At 42.9% G+C, this 11,669-nt stretch overlaps 1 long non-coding RNA gene across 1 annotated transcript; it reads left to right on the top strand.

The window, feature by feature from the left end:
• Positions 1 to 310: 310 nt before the first annotated feature.
• On the top strand, positions 311 to 4,440 carry LOC144987993 (uncharacterized). Its single transcript, XR_013651688.1, has 2 exons — positions 311 to 947; positions 2,008 to 4,440. It is a non-coding gene; the product is annotated as an uncharacterized LOC144987993 (long non-coding RNA).
• Positions 4,441 to 11,669: the final 7,229 nt, after the last annotated feature.

Here is an 11,669-nt window from a genome sequence, read left to right as displayed (position 1 = left end):
GGTTCCCAAATTTTGGCTGGAGTAGGGCTTCACCTTCAAATCCTAACTGGCCTGCGCCTCCTATGTACGACGGGTCCCGGCCTTATTTTCCACAGCCCCGCTCTTATGCAGCAGCGGTCCGGGGCTCACCTACCAGACGAGCGACAAGATTTGGACCCCCAGCAGATGTTAGGCAGGACCTCCGGCGACCTGCAGATGAAAGACTTGGACAGCTTATCCGCAAATTACATGCTGTAATTAAGATGGTGCATCACTTACAAAACGTGACCATCACGCCGGACAGACCAGAACCTCTGATGATCGCTGTGAAGGAATTTGTTTTATTATTATCATTGTTTAAATGTATTTCTTTAAATGTTAACTCAGATTGACCTTTTTACCTCTTCTGAAAACAGTTCTGTGTGTTTGGTCATCTGCTTCTCATGCCCAGCCAGGAACAGGGGGGTTTTACGACACACTATCCTCAGCTGATAAGTGATACTGTTTGAAGTTAGAATCCACCAAAGGGGTCATTGTATGACACCCCCTAATGAACTTTTCCTCTTTGTTTTGAAACTGTTACCTCCTTCTTGTGTTCTTAATAAAAGGTGCACAGGGAGAGCAGAACCTTTGAGAAGAGCAGCGTGCTGGTTGTCTTCTGTCACACTGGCTGCTTCTCCCTCGTGCATGAGAAACTTGATTCTTGCTGTGGTCTATTATTTCTAATTGTGTTTTTCTTTAATGTTTAGATGCATTTATCTGACATTCTTTGGTCCATTCGAGCCGGATGACAACATATCTGCGTCCTTGGGGGGAGGACCACGCCGATTGAAGTCTGTCGACAGCCCGTGAGACTAGGTCTGCGGAGGAAAGTCCGTCGTAGTGAATTCTACGCCGGCCAATCGACTGGTCTGATCCCTGGGTCCGGATTGACGTTATCCGTAAACCAGTCAGACCACAACAACAAGGCAAGTAAAGCGCTTTTACAGGGGTTCAAGTCCCCGAAGTGGCCCAGAATTCTGAGGGACAGGTTCAAGTCCTGTTGCCTGAAACACGCAATGCACAAATGAGGATTTGACTGCAGATGCACCCGCTGATGTTTTAAAGGAAATGCAACACAGTGCACCGAAACAAGAAAGAGATTTATGGTTGAAAAAGGGAGCAAAGTTGGAACAAGGTCTTTATGTCAGCACAGAAGGTAAACCTATTTTACCAAAATCCATGTACAAATGGGCAGCAATTTTGAGTCATGGGCCTTGCCATGTCTCAACAAGGGGGATGATGAACTTATTAGAGAAATATTATACAACTTATGGATTTATTCTCTATTCAAAAAATTTTTGTAAACAATGTGTAACATGTATGCGTCATAATCCCCAAGGCAATGTTAGACCTAAGAGAGGAAAATTTCCTGAACCACCTTTTCCTTTCCATACAATCCATATGGATTTTATTGAATTGAATAAAAGCAAGGGATTGAAATATTGTTTAGTGATTATTGATGCATTTTCCAAATGGGTTGAAATTTTTCCATGTGCAACACAAGATGCTATTACAGTAGCTAAAGCTATTTGTAAAAGAATAATCCCAACTTTTGGCATACCACAAGTGATAAGGAGTGATAATGGTACACATTTTGTAAATCAAGTGATAGACAAAATGGCTCAACATCTTTATATTGATTTAAAGAGACATTGTAGTTATCACCCACAGAGTGCAGGATTAGTTGAGAGAACTAATGGCACTATCAAATCAAAGTTAAAGAAATGCATGGAAGAGACAAACAGACAGTGGCCTGACTGCATAGACTTAGTTCAACTAAGCATGCGTATCACACGCACAGCAGGTCAACCTTTAACGCCTTTTGAAATGTTGTATGGACGTTCTTATAGGTTACAAGACCTTGATCCTACACAGCAACATTCTCCAGATGATGATGCAAATTTAGTGGATTATTTGAGAAAAATGTTTACCACTAAAGATGTGCAAAGGACAAATCAAGTGCCAGATTCCTTTTTATCTCCACAGGACACTTCACCAGTGCAGGTTGGTGACTGGGTGTTTGTGAAGGCCATAAAAAGGAAGTGTTGGTCCAGCCCACGGTGGGAAGGGCCATTCCAAGTCCTGCTGACTACACCAACAGCTGTCAAGATTGCTGAAAGGACGTCTTGGATCCACCTGTCACACTGCAAGAAAAAGCATCTGGGTGAGGCTAATTCCAACTGCTAGGTGGGGAAGTCTGACTACAAAGGGAGGCAGCCGTATAGAAGCTGCTTGTCTCAACGTCAGCGAAGCCGAGCGATCCACCTAGTCTTAGGGAAGAAAGCACACCAGATCTCTTTTGCACTACACGGATCCTACACTGTTAGAGGACTTGAGGAGGTGATGTGCTAGTAACCTCTCCCTCCCGAAGATAGGTACATATCCACCATGGCGTGTCCAACTGGGCTAAGAGACAGTTTATTTTGTTTACTGTTCTTGCTATTCCTGACAGGAGCAACCACATGGATTTGGTTCTTTTGGAATCATTATCCACCTGCAAGAAGAACCACCAACGAGGAAAGACTAAATGTTTCTCGACGATGGCTGAGTATTGATGAACATGATGTTTTGAATAGTCCAAAAATGAACATAACTCACCTGTATATGACAAATTCTTGGTATAGGTATGTTATGTTACTGGCTAAAGAAAGGAATAGATCTGATTGCTATGTTTGTTCTGTAATTCCAGCTTCATCCCTACATCCTAATTTGCAGGCAAAGCAATTTTCTGAGTGGAAAAGCGACTGTGTTATTGAATATAGTACCAGAGGGTATATTAGTACTGGAGCCGTCACCACTTCAAATGGTACTCTTGTGAGACCAAGTTGCAAGAGTTTGTATCAGTTTAAAAAACTGAAATTGACAAAATCATTAGCTCCATATGCTAGTGTGGAACCAGGAACTGTGTTTCCACATTGCGTAACTAACAATGGCACAGAATTTTTAGGAACTTTGCCGACAAAGATGTGTCATGAACTTCTTGTTCCCTTCACAGTCCAGATAATCAATGACAGAGTTTCCCATGGTTATGCAGTTCCCTGCCCCAGAAGACGTTGTGTTGGATCTAATCCAGATTTAATGCCAGGTAACAATGGTACTTATGTGGTTGATCAAATGTTTTGGTTATGTGGGCAGGCCCTCTACCTCAGTCTGCCTAGAGACTGGAGTGGGATTTGTGCTCCCGTAAAGGTCACAGATCACACTTTCATAGTTTCTGCAGTCCATGAGCCTCACCTGCGCCACAGACGTAACCTTATTGATGTCAAGCCACATGATTCCATTTGGGGATCAGATGTACCTGGAGACCATAAACTCTGGAATACGGGGCAAAAGGTAACTATGGCATTGTTTCCCTGGGTAGGAACTGCTAAAAACGCTCTCAGAATTGAGACCATTGATTATCGATTAGGTTTATTTTTGAACGCTACAATTAAAGCATTTAAAGGCTATAATGAAGAAATGTCAAGCATGAGACTTATGGTTATACAGAACAGATTGGTTTTGGACTTATTGGTTGCTCAGGAGGGAGGTGTTTGTAAAATGTTAAATGATACCTGTTGTACATTTATTCCTGACAACACCGATGAAGGTCACAGCGTCACTGAAGCATTACATCAACTTGAAAAGGTTCAGCAGGGAATGCAGGATGACAGGAAACCCCAATCTTGGGATTTCTTCTCCTGGTTTGCTTTTGGTTCCTGGTGGCAACTTTTGTTAAAAATAGTGACACCTATTCTTATGGTACTGATTATATGTTGTGTGTTCACTATGTGCATTTTTCCTTGTATTCAATCTATGATTTCCAGAGCAGAGAATGGTTGAGTACAAAGTGTTCTTCTGAGTCAAGAATACAACTTGTTATTAAAGGGAGAACAAGATGACTGTAATGATTTTGAAATTGAAATGACTTGAAAAAAAAAAAAAAAAACTTCTCATCTGAGTGTAAATTGAAAGTGTTATGAAAATGAAGATGTCACAGAAAACTGAAAAGAGATGTGATATTGGATGTGAGATTTTAACATCAATGATAAACAGGAGGGAGTATGTGAAGGAATTTGTTTTATTATTATCATTGTTTAAATGTATTTCTTTAAATGTTAACTCAGATTGACCTTTTTACCTCTTCTGAAAACAGTTCTGTGTGTTTGGTCATCTGCTTCTCATGCCCAGCCAGGAACAGGGGGGTTTTACGACACACTATCCTCAGCTGATAAGTGATACTGTTTGAAGTTAGAATCCACCAAAGGGGTCATTGTATGACACCCCCTAATGAACTTTTCCTCTTTGTTTTGAAACTGTTACCTCCTTCTTGTGTTCTTAATAAAAGGTGCACAGGGAGAGCAGAACCTTTGAGAAGAGCAGCGTGCTGGTTGTCTTCTGTCACACTGGCTGCTTCTCCCTCGTGCATGAGAAACTTGATTCTTGCTGTGGTCTATTATTTCTAATTGTGTTTTTCTTTAATGTTTAGATGCATTTATCTGACAATCGCTCGCATAGTGGACTCATTAACCTCACTGATTAAACCCGCTGATCCCACGGATGATGTGTTAGACCTCATTGAGGGCAACGCAAAAAACTGGGGACAGAACACACTGCAGATCCTCCAGGATCACTACCAAAAGAGGCTGGAGAAACTTTTACAGGATCTCCCCGGTGATTTAACCCGAGATTGGAGGGAAGCCTTCATCGTGGCGACACGATGGGCTTGCAGAAATCTACCTCGGATCACGCAGGATGTTCTCGATCAGGCAGAGGCCCTGATCATCACCTGCAGATCAGACTCGGAGCGGCGAAGTCCAGCGGATACGACACCACCCCCCGGCAGGGTCTGATAGCCGCCGGGGGCCGCGCACATCAGGAGGAAGAAAAAAGAGGACCCGTCAACCTAAGCGGGTCTCCATGAGCATTCAAGCTGAATGTTACGAGGCCACAAACCGATCAGTTGGAACTATGACGGACATGACACCAGCTTGGCCTCCAGATGCAGTTCCAGCAGCCGCTGCCGAGAAGCAGCGTGGACCGCGAACGGCGACCCGCCGCAACCCCTTCGTGGCGCGTGAGGAATTTCTCCCTCAGATTGTGGGGATAATTTCACCCTCTGCTCCCAGACCGGCAGCACGGGCGCCACCTTCCCGAATTTCAGCACTGGACAGCTCCCAGGAGGAGGAAAGCTCCGATAGAGAGGAGAACCGCGGCGGGGAGGTTCTTCACGAGGAGGAGGAGGAGTTCGATAATGAATACGACAGCGAGGAAGATGGGGATGAGGCGGACACGGACGCTGACCCCCCAGCTTCAGGTAGTTCGGGGCTGGATCATATTTCGGACAGCCCGGGTGTGACAGAATGCCAGGAGGACAGCGCATCTCCAGCTTCAGCGGAGGAACGCTGTATTACAGGGCTGGAGCTAGCAGGTGACGGTGCTGAGCCACCAGTAGCCCGTGTTGACTTACCTGCCCCAGAGCGGCAGGTTTTCAAGGTAAAGCGTCACCCTGAAACAAACAGAAAATTGATTGACTGGTTTCTGGAAGTGGAGAAAAGGTGTCTTATTGTTGGTGACTCAAATTTATCCAGAATCCCTGAATATTCCATCCCAGATCTACAGATTGAGAGTTATCCAGGTGCTAATTTTCGCCACATGCAGGCTTTATTTGAGATAGCCCACGTTCCGTGTGATTTGGTGGTTCAGAATGTGGTCATTGCAGCCGGCATTAACGCCAAAGGTCAGAACATTAAAGAAACTGCAGTTAAACAGCTCCAGCGGGCTCTGAAGATGGCTAAACACAGATTTCCATCTGCTGTCATCTGGGTTCCCTTGGTTAATTTTTCTGGTAACTTATCTGCAATGGAGCAGAACAACATGAAACTACTAAATCAGCATATTAAAAAAAAATATGAGACACATCCCCCTGCTGGAGGACTCGCATTTTGCAACAGAAAAAGATGCAATTCACTGGACCGAGGACACGGCCAGAGCAATGTTGGAACATTGGAGGTATTTTTTAAAGTGGAATACCCACTAAGTCCATTCAGGGTAGAGTGTGTAAGGGGACAGCCCTTTATGGCCCCACAATATCATGGTTTTGACTAAAAAGTGATGCCCTGACAGAACAACAAGGTGACCTCCTCAAAAACGGTTTAACTTTTATTTCCATAGATAACTTTTTAAAAAAATCAGACCCAAAACACAAGACTGTATTAATCATGTTTCCTGTTCTTTGTGGGATTAACATTTGGTGGGACAAACCGAAACTTTTGTTAGCACAAGAAAGTGACAACATAAATATAATATTGCTCATAATGGATAGGTGCATAACCCACTGGTGGAGCATTTTCTCATGACCCAGGGTTTTTCTTTATGGTGAACAGTGTGAGAGATTTTGTTATCATTGTTACTGTTATTATGGCTATTGTTCTTATGGTTCTTATTACTGTTTTATGATGATTATTATTATTACTTTAACCCTACCCCTGGTCCTGTTTCTAACCCTAACCTTTAGTTTAATCTGAACCCTAATCCCAACCCTTAATCAGTTATTAGACATTTAAATAATCTTAAACATAAAGCAATAACATGGTGAAGGAATTTATTTTTTGTGGTTCTTATTTCTCCTAGGTTTTTATCTTATCTTTATTTCTTTGAAGGTTTTCTTTCAGGTTTACTGTCTGTGGGTTTCAGTCATTTCAATTAAAAGGGACTTCCTGATAATTGCATATGTAAAGAGGTTTTGATGCTACAGCTGCAGACTAATCCCCCTTCAGGAGAAAACAGTCTTTGATCTTCTAAGACCATCTGGAAGCCTTAACTGTAGATCTGACATGGACCAGAATTAAATTGTCTCTAGGATTCAATTTAAATCGTGGGAAACCCTGGAGGTGTCAACTCGCATGACAAGGACAAAGGGTTGAGACTGACTGCCTGCGGAGAGGGATCCGGGCGGCTGTGCTGGACCCCCATGGGGACACCATTGGTGGTCGGACAGTGGTCCGTCTTTGAAATAACCCCCCTGGACGTTTGAAGCAGGAAGCCAGGACCAAATGCTGTAACTCCTAATATGGACGGACGAGGTAGGCAGGCTCCCTGCCAGCCAATCCGAGCGTCCAGAGGAGGAGTCTGGACACCATGCTGTGCTACGAAGGAGGCGGCTGAAACCGAGATGTTAAAACAGCTGGACGGAGGAACTTTCCTTTGTTCCCAACAGGCTGACACGTTAAGACGTTTGTAATTTGGCGCTGTGCAAGCTCTGAAACTTTGGGAAACCGGATATCTGTTTTATTTTGTTTTACTCTGTTTTAGAAATATTGTTAGGGAAATAAATGTGTTAATCTTTAATCCGGCCGAGTTCCGTGGTTTCTCCTTCTCGACTTTATTGAACATGCAACAAGGAAAAGTAATCTCAAAGCGACAGATTATATTTTTCCAACATTAATTGGTGACCCCTGAACGTGAAAAGTGGGGAAGAAACGCGGAAGCGCAACGCGGGTAAGAGGACCGATAGTGGTTTATTATGAGATGAGATGTCTGGGACTTTCGGCGAAAAGTCGGTGACGCTCCCCCCACGTGCTTGACTTCCCTCGAGGCCTCACAAACAAAAGGTAAAGCAGGAACCTGTTCGTAAATTCTGCATATTGTTTACGTTATTCTTTTAGTGAATAACTCAAATTGTGGGGAAGTGAAGTATGTGGACGGCATAGCGCACCTGTATGAGTTTAGTGGTTCACCCTCCTGAAACAGCAGATTGGATTTAGGAAATTTATGAAATTGAATCTAAGGAAATTGTGCAGGTTTTGTGTCTGTTCAGCCTGTCAAAATTGAAAATATTAAATTGGGAGCGTGTGATATTTGGATTACGTTAAAAAATAGTAGGTTTTGCGTCTGTTTGAGCCTGTACGAAATCCCGTACGAAAACAACAGTGTTACTATAGGAACTAATTTTGCGCGTTTTAGGATTTTCGGAAAAACCAGGAAGGCAGCGAACCTTCACAAATTATTTTTAATGCGTAGAGAAACCACAGAGAGATTCACAATAAAAATGAAAGGTGCACTAGGCAGAAGAAATGAGGAAACCGGTGAATTTTCTTTTGACGACAGACGACGCTGACGACTTGACTTGACAACAGCGGTGAAAATGGCTTGAATGAGAATGAATGGAATGAAATGTATGCGATTTTGGAAAGAATGGGATGAAAATGTTTGAAATCTGTGTATTTTAACTGTATTTTCCACATTTCCCTGTGTATTGTCTGCTCCATGGACGCAGCCATCTTGTTCATCATGTTTACATCGAACGGACCAATGACGGGACGTTTTACTTGTTTTTGAATGTATAGACGACTGTGATTGGGTTTGTCTGTACCACGTGGTTAGCGTGACGGAGTCCTAGCCAAAATGGCGACGTGTGGCTGTGATTGGCTTTGTTTGTACCATGTGGTCGGCGAAACGCGTCCCTGACGACCAAATATGACGGAACGTGCTGAACTTTTTCATGAGGAACATTTGAAGAGTTTGGGATGTAATTTGCGGTAAAATCATGATCGTCGTTATCGAGCGTGGTAATGACCTTGGTTGTAAGACAGCGTTGAAAAACAACTTCCAGTGGGTTTTCGGTTCGCCGAAAAAGGTTTTTATGTTGCACAGCGCCTCCGACGGGAGCCTCTGCCGCAACGGCGAGATCAACGTGCATGGTTGCAGGGTCTAATACATTTGGGGTAAAATAATTTTGTAATTATTTCGGTTTTCTTATTGTGAATACATGCCTCTATTTTGTTTGTATGTCCTAATAACCGCGATTAAGTTCAGTTTTGTTTGAAGAAGTATTATTGACATTTTTATTTAAGTTCGTTTTTCTGTTTGTTTTGATCTTGTGCACTGCTGTTTGAATGAGAAGCGAATGAGTGGCGGTTTTGTTTGTTTGAATCATAATCAATAGTATTTGAAAATTGTTATCAGAATGGGGAAAAGGACGAGGTAAAGGAAAGGGAAACATGGTTTTTGAGGATTTGGAAGGATGTGGCAATGTAGAGACAAGAAATGTGAGGTGAAAAGCAGGAGAAACTAAAAGGCATTGTAAGTAAAATGGAGGGTCTGTGGGCATGGAAAGTTGTGGTATGAAAGTGCAGGGTCTGGTAGAACAGGAGAAGAGGGAACATGTATGTTAAAACGCTAGTTATGAACGATTCATTTCAGTGAAATGGTTTAATTTTGTTTGTATAAGGTACCTAATTTGTTGTGTTATGTCTTTTGCAAAAACGGTTAAAAGTTCTTGTCTTTGTATTGATTGTCTGTGTTTTAGAGTGTGAATTGTGTTTTTGGTTAAATAAGGAAAAGCTTAAATTGTGGGATTTTGTTGCTTTTAGTACTTCAAATTTCTTTTTCTTGAACAGTAAGTCCTGGTACAGTAAGTAATGGTAAGTCAAAACAATTTGTCTTTGTTTCTTGATTAAGAGTGAATGATTAGCGGCCGGAATGCATGTAAGACAATATATTTTCCAAAGACTTTGCTCCATGTCCGTCATATCGGACAAAGAAAATTTTAGGGATTTTTCCCTTTGCTGGTTTTCATTACTGATCAACTGACGGTGTTGGAGACGGTGAAGACTGAACATGACTAATACATTTCTACATCTCTTTCCAAGCAGAAGAGCAGACCTCATAAATCTTTACGCAGAAAACCACCCTCTGCTTCAAACCCCCCCTCTGCTACGTGGGTGAGTGACAAAGGCGCATAAGTTTACCATCCTCCGCAGCTCTATACCTTCACGGGAGGGAGCCGAGTCAGCAGTGACTGACCCCCAGAGCACATTTGAAGAAACAGGACAGGAGAGAGGGGGAGGTTGAGCAACTGAAGAAAAACAATTCTTTACCTTGATGAAATAATTCACACAGGATAAAAGGTGTTTTAAAAAAGGAAAAGGAAACTAACATGAATTTTGACTTTTGATGCCCTCAGAGACAGCAGTAATGACGTGTCATGCTCAGCCATTCGGAGACCAAAACAGGAGGACGGGTGGAAAAAATCCTGGGAGAAGCAGGCCACCCAGGGGAACCCAGCAGCAGTTGGAAATGGCATCTATGGCGCTCTGAACCCTGACAGCCCACAACGAGGTGCCCAACAGCAGAATGTACAGACCAAGAGGCAGAGGGTCTGGAGGAAAAATGAACAGTACCCATGACCACTCCAAGCCCTCCTCCACCGTGGCGAGGACCACAGGGCAAGTCGGACAACACCACTTGATGCAGGAGCCATTGTCTTTTTCAAGCTCAAAGGTAACCACTGATGAGTCTACTGGACACTCTACCTGCTCTGACAAATGAACAGATGACTCCTCAAAACCTGCAAAAGACCATCCGACTGACTTTTGACCAGATGGTGGAAGATTCATGCGTGCGTTCACCAAACACGCCTGTGAATCTGTTGGGATGAGACAGTCTTGTCAAAACAGGAGACAACAGACTGGATGCCATGCCGGACACCACAGCCGACCCCCACTGCAGACATGTAAAGGGCCCTGAAACGCCAGGTGGTTTCGTTAATTTCAGGTTTGAAGCCTGGACTCCTGTGTTTGAAGCCTCCGAATGGTCTGACATGTACACTCCATTATGACAGAGAGCATGATTAACAGTAAGAAGTATTTCAGCAGGTAGAAGACCACACGTGGCATTTGAACTATACTGACATATATTAACCCTGAGGGCGAGCGGCTTATTGTGCATTCATACACTCACAAATGCAATGATACTAGCTGTCAGACACAGCTGTATCTCACACAGGATTAGACTAAACAGGACATTAACAACACATTGGTTAGGTTGTGTTTTTTCAGGTGTTCACTTTCCTCCCTCAATAAAAATGTACAGGTTAATTTTGCCGTTCAACAACTGAGCAGAGAGGAGACGGCTCATGAAGATGCAGAGGTGATGTTAAAACGCTCTCTGATGCTTCATGGTCCACAGGTTCAGTTGATGTTGGTTCATTCTTCATCGTCCCCCCGGTGGTGATTCAGGTAACTGCAAAAGCACAGGTTTTTAGATCTCAGTGCAGCTGAATAACTGATGCAGATGAAGGGAGGAAGGAAACTCAGTCTGGGCTGTAGAACTATGGTGTCATTGAATATTCGTATTCTTCATGGTTTACTTTTTTGAAAACCGGTTTTAAAAGTAGATGGATTGCATATGATTTAAGATAATGTTAATTTGAGTTGCATTATTATAAAACCTATCCGTCCCCGATCCATATTGCATGCTGTCACCTTTAACCTCACAAGGTGTGTTGTTTGCTGCTATTGACTTAGCACACGTTTTCTTTTAATGGAATCATTACATAAAAATAGCAGACAATTGTTTGCATTTTAGTACAGAGGGGTTCATAAAATCCTTCTGGCATTTTTAATCACTGTTTAAAGTCTCTCTGACAGAACATTATGCTACAAGAGGTTTGTGTTTTGCTAATACAGGTTGATGACATCTGCCTGCAATTAATGAAAGATCTTCTGTTGCAGTTGTATTATTTTTTCTTGTGACCTTGCCTTTTACAGGAGCGTGGACAGGACGCCTGTTCACCTTATCGATGCACCAAACTGTTTATTGTTTTTATGTTCTTGCTTTACATTTAATTCGTTTTATGTGTTTGTCCTGGAGCTTAGCCCCAGGCC

This window comes from Oryzias latipes, chromosome 19, assembly GCF_053564925.1.
Source record: "Oryzias latipes strain Hd-rR chromosome 19, Olatipes_Hd-rR_3.1".
Classification (NCBI taxonomy): domain Eukaryota; kingdom Metazoa; phylum Chordata; class Actinopteri; order Beloniformes; family Adrianichthyidae; genus Oryzias; species Oryzias latipes.
This window is presented reverse-complemented; position numbering and strand designations above follow the sequence as displayed.